The sequence below is a fragment of the Cyprinus carpio genome, chromosome A7 (genome assembly GCF_018340385.1).
Source record: "Cyprinus carpio isolate SPL01 chromosome A7, ASM1834038v1, whole genome shotgun sequence".
Lineage (NCBI taxonomy): Eukaryota > Metazoa > Chordata > Actinopteri > Cypriniformes > Cyprinidae > Cyprinus > Cyprinus carpio.
In genome coordinates, this window is record NC_056578.1 from 20,547,532 (window position 1) to 20,564,164 (window position 16,633).

Consider the following 16,633-nt stretch of genomic DNA (forward strand, 5'->3'; position numbering starts at 1 on the left):
TTCATGATGCTTAAAGCATTACTTTTCACACCAGGTGCTGGTTTTCTTGCCTGTGAAATGGAACACTGGTATCATTTCTCTTAAGTGTTTATTAGAATCCACTTGCAGATACCCCCACCGCCCCCTTCATTGGCTAAGTGGGATTTCTGCAATCTGTTTGGCTTTCATGGATACGCACGCATGTGCACAAACACACACACACACACACACACACACACACACACACACACACACACACACACACACACACACACAGATGCTTTATGTCTCTTACATTTCTCTTACAATTTAGATACAGAATGAAACCAAAAAAAAAAAAATACATAACATGCAAATCCAAGTACCACTTGCATTTTTAACATCTTATTTAAAAGTTACATCCAATATTGTTAATCTTTGCAAAACATGAATTAGTCATAATTTTCAATAATTTATACAAATCTTATAAAATCTTTCCACGTTAAACAGGAACCAGATCATTGAACCTGTCTACACATGCCTCCTTCTTCCTCTGAAAATCTCCTGATCCCAGGAAACCCTAATGCACATCCTATGTGCACTCACAATCACATACCTGTATCCAGTCACACGGTACATGTGCTTGAACTTCAAACAATGTACTCCTCAATCCTGTATCATCTGTGCTTCAGCTTACAAGGGTCAAAATCACATTTGTCCAAAAACATGATCTGACTATTCAGCTGGGCTGCTGCTGGACTACAATAGGCAAAGTGAACTGTTTGCAATTCTGAAAGTCCAGCTTGGGCAACAAATACACACACAAAGATGTGGACAGGGAGGGCCAAAACTTGCTGACATCATTTTTCTACATGACAAAAAGAACCAGGATGGAGGACAATCAGGTCAGCAATATCTCTCTTTTAATTTTACAGGATGTGAACAGACCAGGCCGTGACATGTCCGCTTACCTACAGACTCCTTGTATTTAAAAGATTTCATATTCCTTTGCTTCTCAACACAACATTCACTGCACACTGCAACCTACAGTAGGCCAGAATGCTCCCTCATACTCACCACATTAATTGACAACCTTCAGCTACTTGGTGAAAAAAAGTAAATAAAACTTTGAAAAACAAATTATTAAACAAGCCAATGAAAGCTTTGTTTTGGATTAAATCAGCCTAGGCCTCAGACTGATTTTTAACGTGCATCTGATGCCTCCGAACAGTGATTACCATTAGTCCCGTTTCATCCAAAATTAGGGCAACATCTCCTGGAGGACCATGGACAAGGTCTCCTTTTCTAGTAAAAGCTTCCTGGAGGATTTTCAGTTACTGATGAAGCATTGGCGGTTTATTTGGCTCAGGCAGTGTGTTTGTTTTTTCTTCTGGTGACCATATTGTGTTGGGGTGTTTTGTATTACACTGAATGGGGTCATGTTCCATGTGAGTTCTAGGGTCACTGTGCTCTTTAAATGAGCTTAACATAGCAGGATTGAGCCAGCTTCTGGTTGAACAATCGCTGTGAAGTGACTTTTTTTTAATACAATCATTAGAATACAGATCCTTTACCTTTTAATCTTATTATATATCATAGAACTAAACATTATAGTAATAATGTTGGTGCCCAGCACAACTAAGTTAAGAGGGACCTTTTGTTATATCAGCAGCTGTTTGAAAACTCCCACACAGAGTGACTCAGTTGCAGTTCCATTTAGTGTGTCATGTCCTAGTATCCAGTGTTTTCCGGTTCACTGACCCTTAATGCATATTTTAAGTGCTGCATTTTTTTAGGATATTGTACTAATAAGGTACATAGGTCAGGAAACTCTGTGTACTGACTCATTTCTTTTGGCATTTTGACATTCACTTCTTTTAAGTCAGTAATTGTATATACACATCCTGCAAAGTTGTTAAAGATGGAAAGTAGGTTAATGATAATGGAATTATTAAAGGGGCAGTTCTCCCATAAATGAAAATTCTGACATCCATTTGTCAAGTTTCTTATGGCTTATTTTTTTCAGTGGAATATATATATATTTTTTCACTGCCAGACTGTACCATTGCATTGGACAGTTCTGTACAAGTGTGTGGTAAAATATATACTTCCTCAAACACAGGATCAAAGGCTACAGAAGAAACAAAATGTTACAGAGGAGGCAAGAGAATTTCTGGATGGATATGCAGTTCAGGAAAAGTGAGGTGAAGTTAGGGCATATACACAGTTTCAATATTTTTATTCCCTTTTTTTCTTTTTAAACACTCATGTCCATAAGACACATCATCTTAAATAGTCTTGATGTCAGAAAGCCTAAAAAATATCAAACAGTCCCTACATCACCACATGTTGCTCGAGAGGGTTTTAAAAAAATCCTCCTCGCTCATCCAAAAACAAACTCCAGCATATTCAGTTGTCAGACATGACTGGACCTTCAAATGGCACTGGCTTCTATGGTCAGATGAAACAAAAAGAAGAGCTTTTTTGGCAGCAAAGCCTCCCCAGGATTTCTATATTGCCTAAAATATCCAGGTTTTGGCTGTTTGCGCTGCACAGAACAATCGGAGTATGACATCAATGAGAGCTATAGAGAGCAGAAGATTTTCGCGGTATTTTGAAATCAAACACTGATCGATCTGCGCAGTGCTGCATCAAGTCGACCGATTATGTATAATGCCTGCACGTTATTGGTCAAGCTACTTTTTGATCATTACCTTCAGCCAGTATGAAAACAGGAAAACAAAGCCAAATATAGAATTCCTGGCCAGGACTTGTCCCATAAAAACGGCATGTATGGCCACCCTACTTACAATGATAGGCAAGAATTTTCTGAATGAGAGATCAAAAGGACAAACAATGCAGATTTATTTTCACAGCCACCTTTGCTCAAATTTACCAAGAGTGCCAATATTAGTGGAGGGCACTGTACATTATACATCAGATATGACTGGGAATATTAATTTTTCATGCCTTACAGAAGGGCATAGTTTGACACCAATCTTCTGAACCTACTGAATTTTTAGGAATTTATTTGAATTATTTAAAGGTTTATGTTTGGCTTCCCTGTGATTTCAGTCACATGTATAATAGCATTAGTAAGACATGGATTACATGACAAATGGCCCACATACACACTCCCACTTGACTGGGAAATAAAAATTTCTGACAGTAAATCAGTTAATACACAAAAACACAAGATTTATTAGTAAGCAAGCTGCTTTTGTTCTGAATTCTAAAGTGCTTTCGAGCCTTATATGACTAACAGTTGATTTCCAATCATTTTAGTTTTCTTTCTTAAGCCCACTAAATATTTACCCAGAGCCTCTTACTCGGTCAAGCCCCTTTCAACGATCTGTCATAAACCTTTTAGGTAGAATACCAGATTTAATAGGACAAGCAATATATTTGTGTAATTCTTCTACATTTTTATAACCTTTAAGTTCCTCTTATTTTTTTCTCTCAAAAACTGAGAAAGCCTTATTGTGCAAACAGAAATCATAAAATTTATTTTAGAAAGAAATTAGATTGAAAAACAACAAGATTACAAAGTTAATACACTTAAAAGTCCAGTTATGAACAACAAGGATAAAAGATTAGTAGCTGTGTATAGTCATCTAAAATACATCCTCAGTTATCTTGCATCTATATTTCACATACCATTTCTGGTCACCTGGCAAGAATATAGTGATGTGAAATACGATCAGGGGTGTATTTCAGAAAGGAGGTTCAACAAACTCTGAGTTAAAACTTTGAGTTGACTTACCCTGAGATTGGAAACTCTCAGTTTTCAGAACAGCTGAACAGATTTACTTCAATCCACTCTGAGTAGGTTGACTCTGAGTTTAGCATGTGCACCACGACTATGAAAAGCCATGATCAATGGAGCTCCGAAATTATGATTCACCATGGCAACATCTCCCACCAAAAAGACTTCCGCATACTACTGAATGCTAACTTTAATTCTAAATCAATGTTATCAGGTGAAAACTGCCAGACAGGTAATTTATTGAACTAATATTCATTTCATGGTATCCCACGGGTGAAAAAAAAGAAAAAGAAAAAAATGTGTCAGCAGAAAAAAATTAAACATAAAAACATAATTCAATCAGGTTAAGCTTCAAGCGTGAAATGGGTGAAGGCTAATGTTACATGACTTTACAAATATTTGACATTCAATAAATATCATTCAGTGTAAATCTATTTCAATGTGCAGCAGCTTTTTCCACATAGTCTAATACTTTTTCACATAAATAAATGTTCTCTAATCCAACATGCTACATTTCTTAATTAGGGTAATAAAAAACATTTGACTTCTTTTCAGAAGCCAACAGCAAGACAGAGACTCGTAAAATGGGAGGAGAACCTGCACCAGCACCACTGACAGATGAAGAGGAGATGGCCACAATACCAATATTAAAATCCAACAGGAAAAAAATAATCTGTTGCTTTTGTATTTGTAGAACATAAAGATGACCACATAAACTATGAATAATTTGTATTTATTTAACAGCTGTGGTGGTGGTTACAGCATATATCTTGGACTACCCTTCCATCTGGCATTCTTCCATTCTTTACAGTAATCAGCTTCATTTTCGGAAGGTGCGATGGTGAGATTCAAGATTCAAGATTTTTATTTGTCGCATACATGGTTATATGGAGAGCATATGACCAGCAGTGAAATGTAAGTCAGGTCCGCTCCATGGAGAGTGCAATTATTAAAGAATACAAACACAAGAAAATTATATATAAATATGGTATGGAAAAAGACTAAGAATAAAAAAAAATAAGAATAAAAATAAAATGCTTATAAAATAAAATAAAATGTGCAGGACAGTATACTGTAGACTTAATAAATGTTAAGATGAGCAGGAATGTACAAGAGAAGAATGTGCAAACGGGTTGTACAGGTTATTTACATAGCAACAATAGAGGTAAAAAAGTTAATAAATAATAAAAATTACAGAAATTGCTGTATGACATTGTCAGTATACTGAGTTTGAGTTAAGGAGCCTGATGGCGTGGGGGAAGAAGCTCCTCCTAAGTCTCTCGGTTTTTGCCATCAGGCTACGGAAGCGCTTACCCGATGGTAGCAAAATGAAAAGACAGTTACCAGGTTGGTTAGAGTTCTTAATGATTTTAACAGCTCTGCTTTTGTAGCGTTTGAGGTAGATGTCCTGCAGAGAGGGGAGAGCAGATCCTGAGATGCCCTCAGCTAAGTGCACAACTCTCTGCAGGGCTTTGCAGTCTTGACTGGAGCTGTTCCCATACCACACTGAGATACACTGAGTCAATACACTTTCTATGGCCCCTGAATAGAAAGTTTTCCGGATTGCTGGCGAAACCCTGAATTTTCTCAGCTGTCGCAGATCCTACAGTCTTTGTCTTGCTTTATTAACCTGAGTTTGGATGTGTGAAGTCCAAATCAGTTCCTCGGAGATGTTTACACCAAGGTACTTGAAGCTGCTCACCCTCTCCGCAGGGGTCCCACTGATCATACGAGAAGTATATGGCCGCTGGTGTCTCTTACTGAAGTCCACTGTTATGAAAACAGGTTATGGTACCTTTAAGAAAGGTTCTGGTTAATGTTGTGTTTTCCCTTTAGCGTGTGTTTGCTGTAAGGAAAACAGGGACCAGTTGCTTTTTGCTGTTCTGAGTGTAATGTTAAGAGATTGCGATAGTAAAGTCCCTGATGTGCTAAACTCTGCCTGGACTCCATTTATTACATATTTGGCGACGAGGATAAACGACACAGTTCAGCTAACGAATCGTATGGGTTGGCGACAGTGAAGTAACCTGCACGGATTGATTATATTGAAAAATGGCGATGTTCGGAACTGTGGGGGAATTCGTGGAAGACAGTGGTGACTGGCTGGAGTATACGGAGCGTTTGGAGCATTTCTTCGCCGCGAATGAGATCACTGATGAAGATAAAAAGCGCTCTATCTTGTTAAGTGTCTGCGGAGCAAAAACTTACAAGCTCATGAGAAACTTAGCAACGCCGCGGAAGCCGGGAGACTTGCCGTACAAAGATTTTAATCGACCTGATCCAGAACCACCACAGCCCTAAACCTTCAGTGATTGTGCAGCGTTTCAAGTTCCACAGGCATTTTCGTAAGTCTGGTGACTCTATTGCAAAGTTTGTGGCCGAGCTTCGCCAGCTTTCTGAGCATTGCGAGTTTGGGGCCGTGCTGGAGGACATGCTGCGTGATCGCCTAGTGTGCGGGATTAATGATGATGTAATTCAGCGTAGGCTGCTGGGGGAAGCAACGCTTTCATTTACAAAGGCAATGGAGATTGCACAAGGTATGGAGTCGGCAGCATTACATGCCAAAGACATTCAGAAAGCAAACAGCAGTGCACAGAGTGATGTGTTTCAGGTGACTAAGGCTGCTAAAGGGAAAGCAGTAGAATGTTACAGATGTGGGGGAGCTCACTTTGCAACTTCTTGTAAATTCAAAGAGGCAGTGTGCCATAATTGTGGCAAGAAGGGACATTTGGCAAAGAAATGCAGGAGTAACAAATGGAAAGTCAAAAACTCCAAGGATGGGGGAAAACCTCACTCAAAGACACATCACATAGGGGAAGCTGAACAAGAGGAGACCTGTTCCTATTCAATGTTTAACTTGAGTGAATCTCGTTCAGACCCTCTTTATGCAACAATTCAAGTTAATGGAGCAAGTCTTAAGATGGAGATAGACACAGGAGCTTCAGCATCGATCATCAGTGAGGAAACTTATGGAAAGTTATGGATTAATGATCAGACACCGGCATTATGTGAGTCTTCCATTAAACTGAGAACCTATACTGGGGAGATTATTCCAGTAATGGGTGCTGTGAAAGTGAACATTGCATATGGTAGTCAGACAGCTGAAGCTCGGTTGCTCGTTGTCAAGGGAACAGGCCCGAGCCTGCTGGGGCGTGATTGGCTCAGCAAAATTCAGTTAAACTGGGGTGATATTAGGCTCATAAAAGGGCTTGGTGCAAAGGATGTGATTGCAAGGTACCAAGATGTGTTTAAGGACGAGCTGGGCACCCTTAGGGGCACCACAGTGAAACTTTGCGTGGAGCCCAATGCTGTTCCTCGTTTTTGTAAACCCCGGTCTGTCCCATATGCAATGAAGCATAAAGTTGAACAAGAACTTGAGAGGCTTCAGCAGCTTGGGATTATTGAGCCGATTCAGTTTTCTAATTGGGCAGCCCCAATTGTGCCCGTTCTGAAAGAGGATGGCACAGTCCGCATTTGTGGAGACTATAAACTGACAATCAATCAGGCAGCAAAACTGGAGACTTACCCTATTCCAAGAGTGGAAGACTTGTTCTCAAGGCTAGCGGGAGGCAAAACCTTCACTAAGCTTGACATGAGTCATGCCTATCAACAGTTGTTGCTAGATGAGGAGTCAAAGAAATACGTCACGGTCAACACTCACAAAGGGCTGTTTAAATATAACAGGCTGGTGTTTGGGGTGGCGTCTAGCCCGGCCATTTTTCAAAGGACAATGGAAAGCCTGTTGCAGGGAATTCCACAAGTGGCAGTGTACCTCGACGACATTTTGGTCACGGGAAAAACAGAAGAGGAGCACCTCAGTAACCTGGATCAGGTTCTTCAGAGGATGTCGGAGGCAGGCCTGCGGTTAAAACAAGCCAAGTGTACATTCCAGGCTGAGAGTGTAACATACCTGGGACATCAAATATCAGCCCAGGGCCTCCTTCCCGTGCCAGAAAAAGTCAGGGCCATTAAAGAGGCCCCCAAACCGGGAAGTGTGTCAGAGCTTAAATCATTCCTGGGCATGGTAACGTATTACGGGAAGTTCTTGCCGGATCTATCAACCGTGCTAGCCCCTTTGTACCAGTTGTTGCATCATGGTTGCCAATGGAAGTGGGGGGGCGGCGCAGGCGGGTGCCTTCACAAAAGTCAAAAATCTGCTGCAGTCAGCCAGTGTGTTAGTCCATTTTGACCCAGAGAGAAAGAGCTGACAGTGTCTTGTGATGCCTCGCCATATGGCATTGGTGCCGTACTGTCGCACAGGATGGGGGACGGCTCGGAGAAACCCATTGCATTTGCGTCAAGGACGCTTACTAAAGCAGAAAGGGGGTATGCTCAACTAGACAAAGAAGGCCTGGCTATTGTGTTCGCTGTGAAGCGTTTTCACCAATATCTCTACGGCCGTCCTTTCACAGTTTTCACAGATCATAAGCCGTTGATGAACCTGTTCAGTGAACATAAGGGCATTCCTTCCATGGCGTCAGCTCGTATCCAGAGGTGGGCGCTGACATTGTCTGCCTACCAATACCGCATAGTATACCGAGCGGGGAAAGAAAATGCCAATGCGGATGCATTAAGCAGGTTACCACTTCCAGACATCCCTGCATCCACTCCACTGCCACCTGAAACTGTTTTCTTGTTGGAGAAGTTGAGTGACTCACCAGTGAGCGCGAAGCAGATCAAAACCTGGACAGAGAGAGACAAAGTCTTGTCAAAAGTCAAAAGATTTATCCTCCAGGGCTGGCCAGGCAGGTTGGTGGACATAGAGATGAAACCTTTTGAGAAAGGAAAAAAATGAGCTCTCAGTTCAGGATGGTTGCATCTTGTGGGGTTCAAGAGTGGTGGTACCGCCACCAGGACGAGCCAGAGTGCTGCAGGAGGTCCACATAGCCCATCCTGGGGTGTCACGCATGAAAAGCCTAGCAAGGGCATATGTCTGGTGGCCAAATATGGATCGAGATATCGAAGACAAGGTTCAGCACTGCAAGGAGTGCCAGGAAAACCAAAAAATGCCCCCACCAGTTCCTCTTCAGCCCTGGGAATGGCCTAGTAGGCATGGCCGTGGGAAGTAGGGGTGCTGCATGTGCTGCAGCACCCCCGTAGGAAAATGCAGACATTACAGCACTCTCTGACAGATGCAAAAAAATAAATACATAAACGTATTAAAACATTTTTTAAATCCTCCTGTTTGTTATTAACCTAAGAAGTTTATACACGAGGAGGTTTTGAGCACAACTAAATAATTATTGACCCTTTCGCACGTACGTACGATCACACCGGCGTGATCAGTCTAGGCTGGTCCCAGTGCATGACGTGATCAACTGCTAAATTCAAATGTGCTTTCACGTGTTGGCTGGCGCTGAGCCAGAGAGAGGCGCGTTCAGAGCATAGGTTCAGAGCTGTCATATATCACAACTTTTCAGTGTTTTCAACCACATAATGTTTATTTTAGGTTTCAGACATATAAGTACTAAAAAAACAATACATTTAGAGTTTGTAAAATACACACTGATGTCAAAGGAAGAGGCAATAATAATCCTTTCCATTATAATTAGACACGTTGTTTTATTCATATCAGATACACATGTGTAAGTAACTTTAAAGTTTACTCTATTCTTCTCCCAGTTCACCAGCCACTTACTTTTATGTATTTCGGGAGAAGTGGATGAATTCACGTGTTGTAAATCCAACAGATCCGATTCTCTGAACTGCGTCTGCGGCACAAACTACCGTCGCGCATACAGCTCAACTGACGCGATCGTTATAAAGGTGTTTTAAAACACTTCCACTTGCATATATTTGACAATCGGAATATCAGATATTTCATGCCATATCTAACAAATTTGTGAATATTTTGAATAAAAAGGAAAAATGACATAAAAGCAGATCATCATTCATTCAGCTCTGTTGTTCTTGCGGTGTGTCACGTGACAAGCAATGACGCGTCACCATGGAAACCATAAAGCGACACATTCTAAATAACGGTCGCCTTAAAAAACTCGCCCTGGGAGGTCAGCCAGAATGCATCATTGTCAACTGACCTCACGTTGAACGTCAAGGCGAAGACGTTGCAACAGCGAAGGTATAAAAATAATAATTAAAAAAACGTGAAGGTATCTAGATATCATAATGGCACAGAAAAGAATTTTGGATTTTTTTGGTACACCAGCTTCTAAGAAGAGCACAACGGAAGTCCAGAGAATACAGGAAAGCATCCCGACACCGACCAGCTCTTCGCCAGAGCCTAGTAGGCCTGCTAGTTTTGCCTCAGAGACCGCCAAGACCTGTGTTCTGTGAGTGTGTGTCTGCGCCCTGACAGAGCCATAAGTTTAAATAACGTAGGCTTATATGTGCAGTTAAAAATATTTGCTTTTGTGGATGTTCTTGTCTGGTTACAAGATTGGTATAAATATGTTTAATTCTTATTAGTGTGTGTTTACTTTGTTATTAGACTTAGACATTATTAAGAGGTGTCCACCTGACACGCAAAAAATGCACCTCCCACTACAGCACCCCCAACTTAAAACCTCTTCCCACGGCCCTGCTAGTAGGCCTTGGTCTAGGTTGCATGTGGATTTTGCGGGCCCATTCATGGGGCGAATGTTCTTAGTCATGGTGGATGCCTGCACCAAGTGGCTGGAAGCACACATCTTGAAAAACATCACAGCTCCCGTGACAATTGACACACTGCGACAAGTGTTTTCTATTCATGGTTTGCCGGATGTTGTTGTCTCTGATAATGGGCCAACTTTTACGGGAGAGTTTTTTTTTTCCAAGAATTTCTAAAGAAGAATGGAATTAGACATATTCGTACAGCCCCTTTTCACCCTGCTTCAAATGGGGCTGGCCGAGAGAGCGGGTGCAGACGCTGAAGGAGGGTTTAAAGAAAATGTCAGGGGCAAACATTGAAACTAATCTATCTCGTTTTCTGTTTCAGTACCGAATTACGCCACAGACTACTACTGGTCTAGCACCCGCAGAGATGTTGCTGGGGCGGAAACCAAAATCTCATCTGGATTTGCTGCATCCGGACGTGGGGGAGAAAGTGAGAGTCCAGCAAGAGAAGCAGAAAGCTTGGCATGACAGGCATGCAAGAGAACGGAGTTTCAGAGAGGGTGAGGCTGTCTTTGTCAGGAATTTCGCCAGAGGTCAGCGCTGGTTACCGGGATCAATAGTCAAAGAAAGTGGTCCTCGCTCGTGTGTGGTGAGACTGTCAGACAGGCGGGAGGTCCGACGTCATCATGATCATCTGAGAAACCGGCACGCGTCAGAGCAGTGGAGTTGTTTCGAGCAAGCTGCTGGATTGGAAAACAAGGAGAGTTCTGAGTTGGAAGGAATGCTGGGCCCCTTAGCAACTGCCATCCACACAGAGTTTGGAGGGGACGGTTGTGCAGGTGCCAGTGGAGACACCTTTGTCCCAGGACAGTGTACCCACCCCACTTGGGGAAAGTGCAGAGACTGTTCGGAGATCAAAACGACAGAAGAAAGCACCTCAAAGGCTTAATTTGTAGCTCATAGTGGGAATGAGAGTTAAATAGTCGGTACAGGGGTCTTAAAGAGGAAGTTTTGATTTAATTATGTTGAGGGGATAATGTTCATGCTTTGGAGGGAGAGATGTTATGAAAACAGGTTATGGTACCTTTAAGAAAGGTTCTGGTTAATGTTGTGTTTTCCCTTTAGCGTGTGTTTGCTGTAAGGAAAACAGGGACCAGTTGCTTTTTGCTGTTCTGAGTGTAATGTTAAGAGATTGCGATAGTAAAGTCCCTGATGTGCTAAACTCTGCCTGGACTCCATTTATTACATCCACAATCAGCTATTTAGTTTTACTCACATTCATAGAGGGACAATTGTCCTGGCACCATGATGTGAGTTTCTCTACCTCATCCAAGTATGCTTCATTATTGTTGGAAATGTGGCCCAGAACCACAGTATCATCAGCAAATTTGATAATAGATGTGGAGCTATGGGAAGACACACAGTCATGTGTGTAGAAAGAGTAGAGCAGGGGACTCAGGACACAGCCCTGTGGAGCTCCCACGTTCAGGGTGATGGAGTTGGAGGTGAACTGGCCTACTTACACCACTTGAGCTATCAGTGAGGAAATCGAGAATCCAGTTGCAGAGTGAAGAATTCAGGCCGAGGTCCATGAGTTTAGAAACTAGCTTGATGGGGCTATAGTATTGAAAGCTGAGCTTTAGTCGATAAATAGCAGCCTTACATAGTTCCCATTGCTGCTGTCAATGTTCTTCAGTGAAGAGTGCAGGATGTGAGAGATGGCATCTTCAGTAGATCTGTTGGGGTGATAGGCAAACTGAAGAGCATCCAATGTATCAGGGATGGAGGAGCAAATGTTGTTCTTTATCAGTTTCTCAAAGACCTTCAGACTGTTGACATGAGGGCAACTGGACGGTAGTCATTCAGGCAAGAGGGGTTATTGTTCTTAGGCACAGGGATGATGACATATATTTTTCAAAGGAGGTGAGAACCACCGAGGTAGCAAGGGACTCATTAAAAATAGATATAAACAAACCAGCGAGCTGTGTAATCAATGCATCCAACCACACTGGAAATCTTAAAGGAAATTCTAATTATTAGGTTACTTAAAGGTCACAATCAGATGTTATCAAATGAACGCCATTTAAAAATGGTACTGTTCAAATTAAATGTGTATATGGCAAAATAGATAAATTAAATCAAATTTAAGTAAATCCTCTCCTGATGTCACGAATCCTGTCCATGGACTTCCATCCGATCGCCACCAGAGGTCACTTATCCATCATATTGACGCTCTCACTACACAGACTGTTACACGTCACCACAGACTACATTTCCCATCATCCACTGCACTGATTGCACACAGCTGTAACAATCACACACCCTACATAAGCCATGGACTTCCTCTTTCTCACTGCCGAGTATTGTATGTGCATATCGCTAGTTAGTGATAGCTATGTTACACAGCCTGCTTTAAGCAGTGTTGCCAACTTAGCAATTTTGTTGCTAAATTTAGCAACTTTTCAGACTACCCCAGCAACTTTTTTCTTCCTAAAGCACCTAGCAACAAATTTGGCAATTTAAAAAAATGATTTGGCAACTTTTAGCAACTTTTGATAAGTGACAGGTTTTCCATCCAAATTTCACAAAAAGAGGAAACCAAAGATGCCTAGCAGTACACACATCACATGAATTAAGTTAGATGCTATTTGCAATTATTAAATTTAATAATAATAATAATACTAATAATAACATTATCCATTATCCACTGTAACCTGAAAAAACAATGCGTAATTTAAAATGCAGGTAAAAAACCAATATGGAAAATGATTTCATATTAACATACTAGATCGTGCCCTATTTTTACAGACATTTCTTAAAGTGTCGCATACTAACTAACTACTAATACACTGCTTAAAGCATAATTGTTGTGAATGTGTAGTATTACTAGTTTACTAGCTATTAAAAAAACTTAAATTGTAATCATTCAAAAATGTGTGTTCAATAATTCAATGTATTTAAAAATACAGTGAGATTTGATGTCGTGACAATTTTGCATATTGATTACGCAATTACGTCATCGCGCAATGACATCATCGCGCAATGACATCACAATGTCATTTAGCAACTTTTAGCAATAAATCATCCTTCCTTTAGCAACTTTCTCTGAAGATTAGTTGGCAGCACTGGCTTTAAGTTTCCTAATCTTAGCTTAGTCTTGCCTTGTCTGTTTTCTCTGTTCTGATCATTGCCTGTTTATTTTGGATTACAATTTCATCTCTCCCTGTTAGGATACTGTTTATCCCTCACCTGGATCATCACCTGTGTTTCAGATTTACCCTTTGGATTACCCTGTTTGGACTTTGTTCACCAGAGATCGACCCCATGTCTATTCACTGGACTATTCTTGTGTCTTGCCCTCAATATATCTGTTTGCCATCATCTGACCCTTATCTGTTTTAAACATGTCCTTAAATAAAGCTTGTGAATGGATCTGCATGTCTCACATCTTGTTTGCCCGTAACAGAATACTCGGCCACACAAGGATCCAGCAGCTTCTCGGATGGACATTGGCCAGGTAACGTCACAGCTGATCATCCAAAGTCACATCACGTCACATCTGATCATCCAGAGTCTTGTCACATCACAGCTCAGCTCGTCTGTTGCATCCAAATTATCAAGGTCAGTCCTTACGTATCCCAGTCTGGTATCCAGTGTGAGGGATGCACCGCTGGTACTGTATCTACATATGCAGCTGGTATCCCCAAACCCACTCACTCTAGCCCTCCTGTTCCTGAACTGAATCCCCTGCCCTGTCTGAAGCGCTTTCCATGGTAGGGATCACTTTTTGGTTTGTTTGGGCTGCATACACCACCACAGAACCTCCTGAGGTGGCAGCATCAACTATGGTGTCTCCAGAGGTGGCGGCTGAGGCTGCAGAACTTCCTTGCTTCAGCTCCTTGTATGGTGGTGGCGCCAAGCAATACACTTTCAACCCATCATGTCACGGTCAAAGGAACCGTAGATGAATACTGTAACGGTCCTGTTAAGGAGCATGTTAATGAACTCTCCCTGTTTCCTGTTGGTACTGCTGTAGAACCTCCAGAGGTGGCGGCATCCACTGCAAAACCTCCAGAGGTGTCAGTGGTACTCACTTATGAACTACACCATTTTACGGTTCTTCCCTTTGGTCTGCATGAGGCACCTGCCACATTTCAATGACTGATGGGCCAAGTTCTTCTAGGGTGTGAGGAGTGGGCAGCCGCCTACTTGGATGATTTGTTAATCTGCGGCAGCTCCTGGGAGAAACATCTGACCAAGACCCTGAAACGAATCCAAGAGGCAGGACTCACCCTCAATGTCAAGAAATGTGAGTGGGCAAGACAGGAGATCAGTAACCTTGGGTATCATCTGGGCAACGGCAATCTGAGACCCCAAGTGGACAAAGTGGAAGCCATCAGATGGAGCCCAAGGCCTAGTTTGAAGAAGGAGATGAGATCCTTTCTGAGCCTGGTGGGTTGGTATCGGAGGATAATCCCTAACTTTACAACCATCACTATACCGCTTTCAGAACTTTCAAAGAGAAGATGTGCTTCAGCCCGGTTCTACAAAGCCCTGACTTCAACCAGAGATTCCTGGTCCAGGTAGATGCCTCAGCCACAGGAGTTGGGGTTGTCCTGGCCCAGGGGGATGTGAGAGCAGAAAAACCAGTGGACTACATCAGCAGGAAGTTGTTGCCCAGGGAGATAGGTACAGGTACTCGACTATGGAGAAAGAGTGTCTCGATATCAAGTGGTCCCTCGAAATGCTAAGATATTATCTCCTAGGGAGGGAGTTTGATCTGGAGACAGACCACAGGGCACTAACCTGGTTTCAGACGATGAAAGACCACAACTCCAGAGTAATGAGGTGGTACCTAAGCCTCCAACCCTACAAATTCAAGGTGCGACAGACCAGGATTTTGTCTCATGCATTTTGTCTCATTTATGTCTTGACCTATCACTTTCACGGACACTCTCTACATCTCCAAACAAGTTGGTGGTTTTTGCATTATCACAGTGTATTAAATATAAGTCAGTTAATATTAACTACTTGGTTATTGAACTACTGTTATATAAAATCAATGTCACCTTGCAACTGTGCCATATGTTTACTTTTGGGAATGCGGTTCTAAAAAAAACATATCTAGACATTAACGCTTGTCTGGGACAAGTGGATTTTGTGAAGGGGCAATTGTGAAAGACAATTTTATTTGCTTGACCAGACAAGTAACATGATTAAAACATCAATAACAAACAATAGCAGCACTGAAACTTTGGCAAGAATGATTCTGATTTTATTACTTTCAGTGAAAACGATGACTGATAATGGATAGTGTATTGACAGTATCAAGGTCACGTCACCTGAGGCTCACGCAGCCTGTCTGACTCACATAGAAATTAAACTAGTAAGAGCAACAGCACACACAAAGAAAAAAAACATGAACAAACATACTGCAGTAGAAAAAAAAGACAAATATTCTAGATAATATATGATATAGGTAGGCAACATTACACAAACAAGAGTGATGTTTTCCTGACTATCAGCACAGTTGCAAGGTGACATTGATTTTATATAACAGTAGTAGTAGTAGGAAAACATCACTCTTGTTTGTGTAATGTTGCCTACCTATATCATATATTATCTAGAATATTTGTCTTTTTTTTCTACTGCAGTATGTTTGTTCATGTTTTTTTTTCTTTGTGTGTGCTGTTGCTCTTACTAGTTTAATTTCTATGTGAGTCAGACAGGCTGCGTGAGCCTCAGGTGACGTGACCTTGATACTGTCAATACACTATCCATTATCAGTCATCGTTTTCACTGAAAGTAATAAAATCAGAATCATTCTCGCCAAAGTTTCAGTGCTGCCCTAGTTATTGTTTGTTATTGATGTTTTAATCATGTTACTTGTCCGGTCAAGCAAATAAAATTGTCTTTCACTTGCCCCTTCACAAAATCCACTTGTCCCAGACAAGCGTTAATGTCTAGATATGTTTTTTTAGAACCGCATTCCCAAAAGTAAACATATGGACTACCCACTGTGTCAAAGCACCAATCATGCACTTGTCTTGCATTACTGCTTTCCCTAGTGCACTAAAAAAGCCACCTTCATAATAGTCTAACTTTGTGACCCAATTAATGTTTGACCTACCAATAATAACCTTAACATTATTTCATGGTAACCTTCCAGTGAACACTGCCATGCAATAAAACAAAAATATATTTTAATACAGCAATGACAGACAAACGTGGCTCCAGAATCAGTTACTTGCAATACGGGTGAAAATACAGATTAATCTTCTTTGAAAATCTTATGCACCACATTTTTGTCCTATAGTCAAGACCTGCCAGTTCTGATTAAATTAGATAAGAGCTATT

General features: G+C 41.4%; 1 pseudogene; it reads left to right on the forward strand.

The window, feature by feature from the left end:
* The first annotated feature begins 5,364 nt into the window (after positions 1-5,364).
* On the forward strand, positions 5,365-11,499 carry LOC109077512 (annotated as a pseudogene).
* The last annotated feature ends 5,134 nt before the right edge of the window (positions 11,500-16,633 follow it).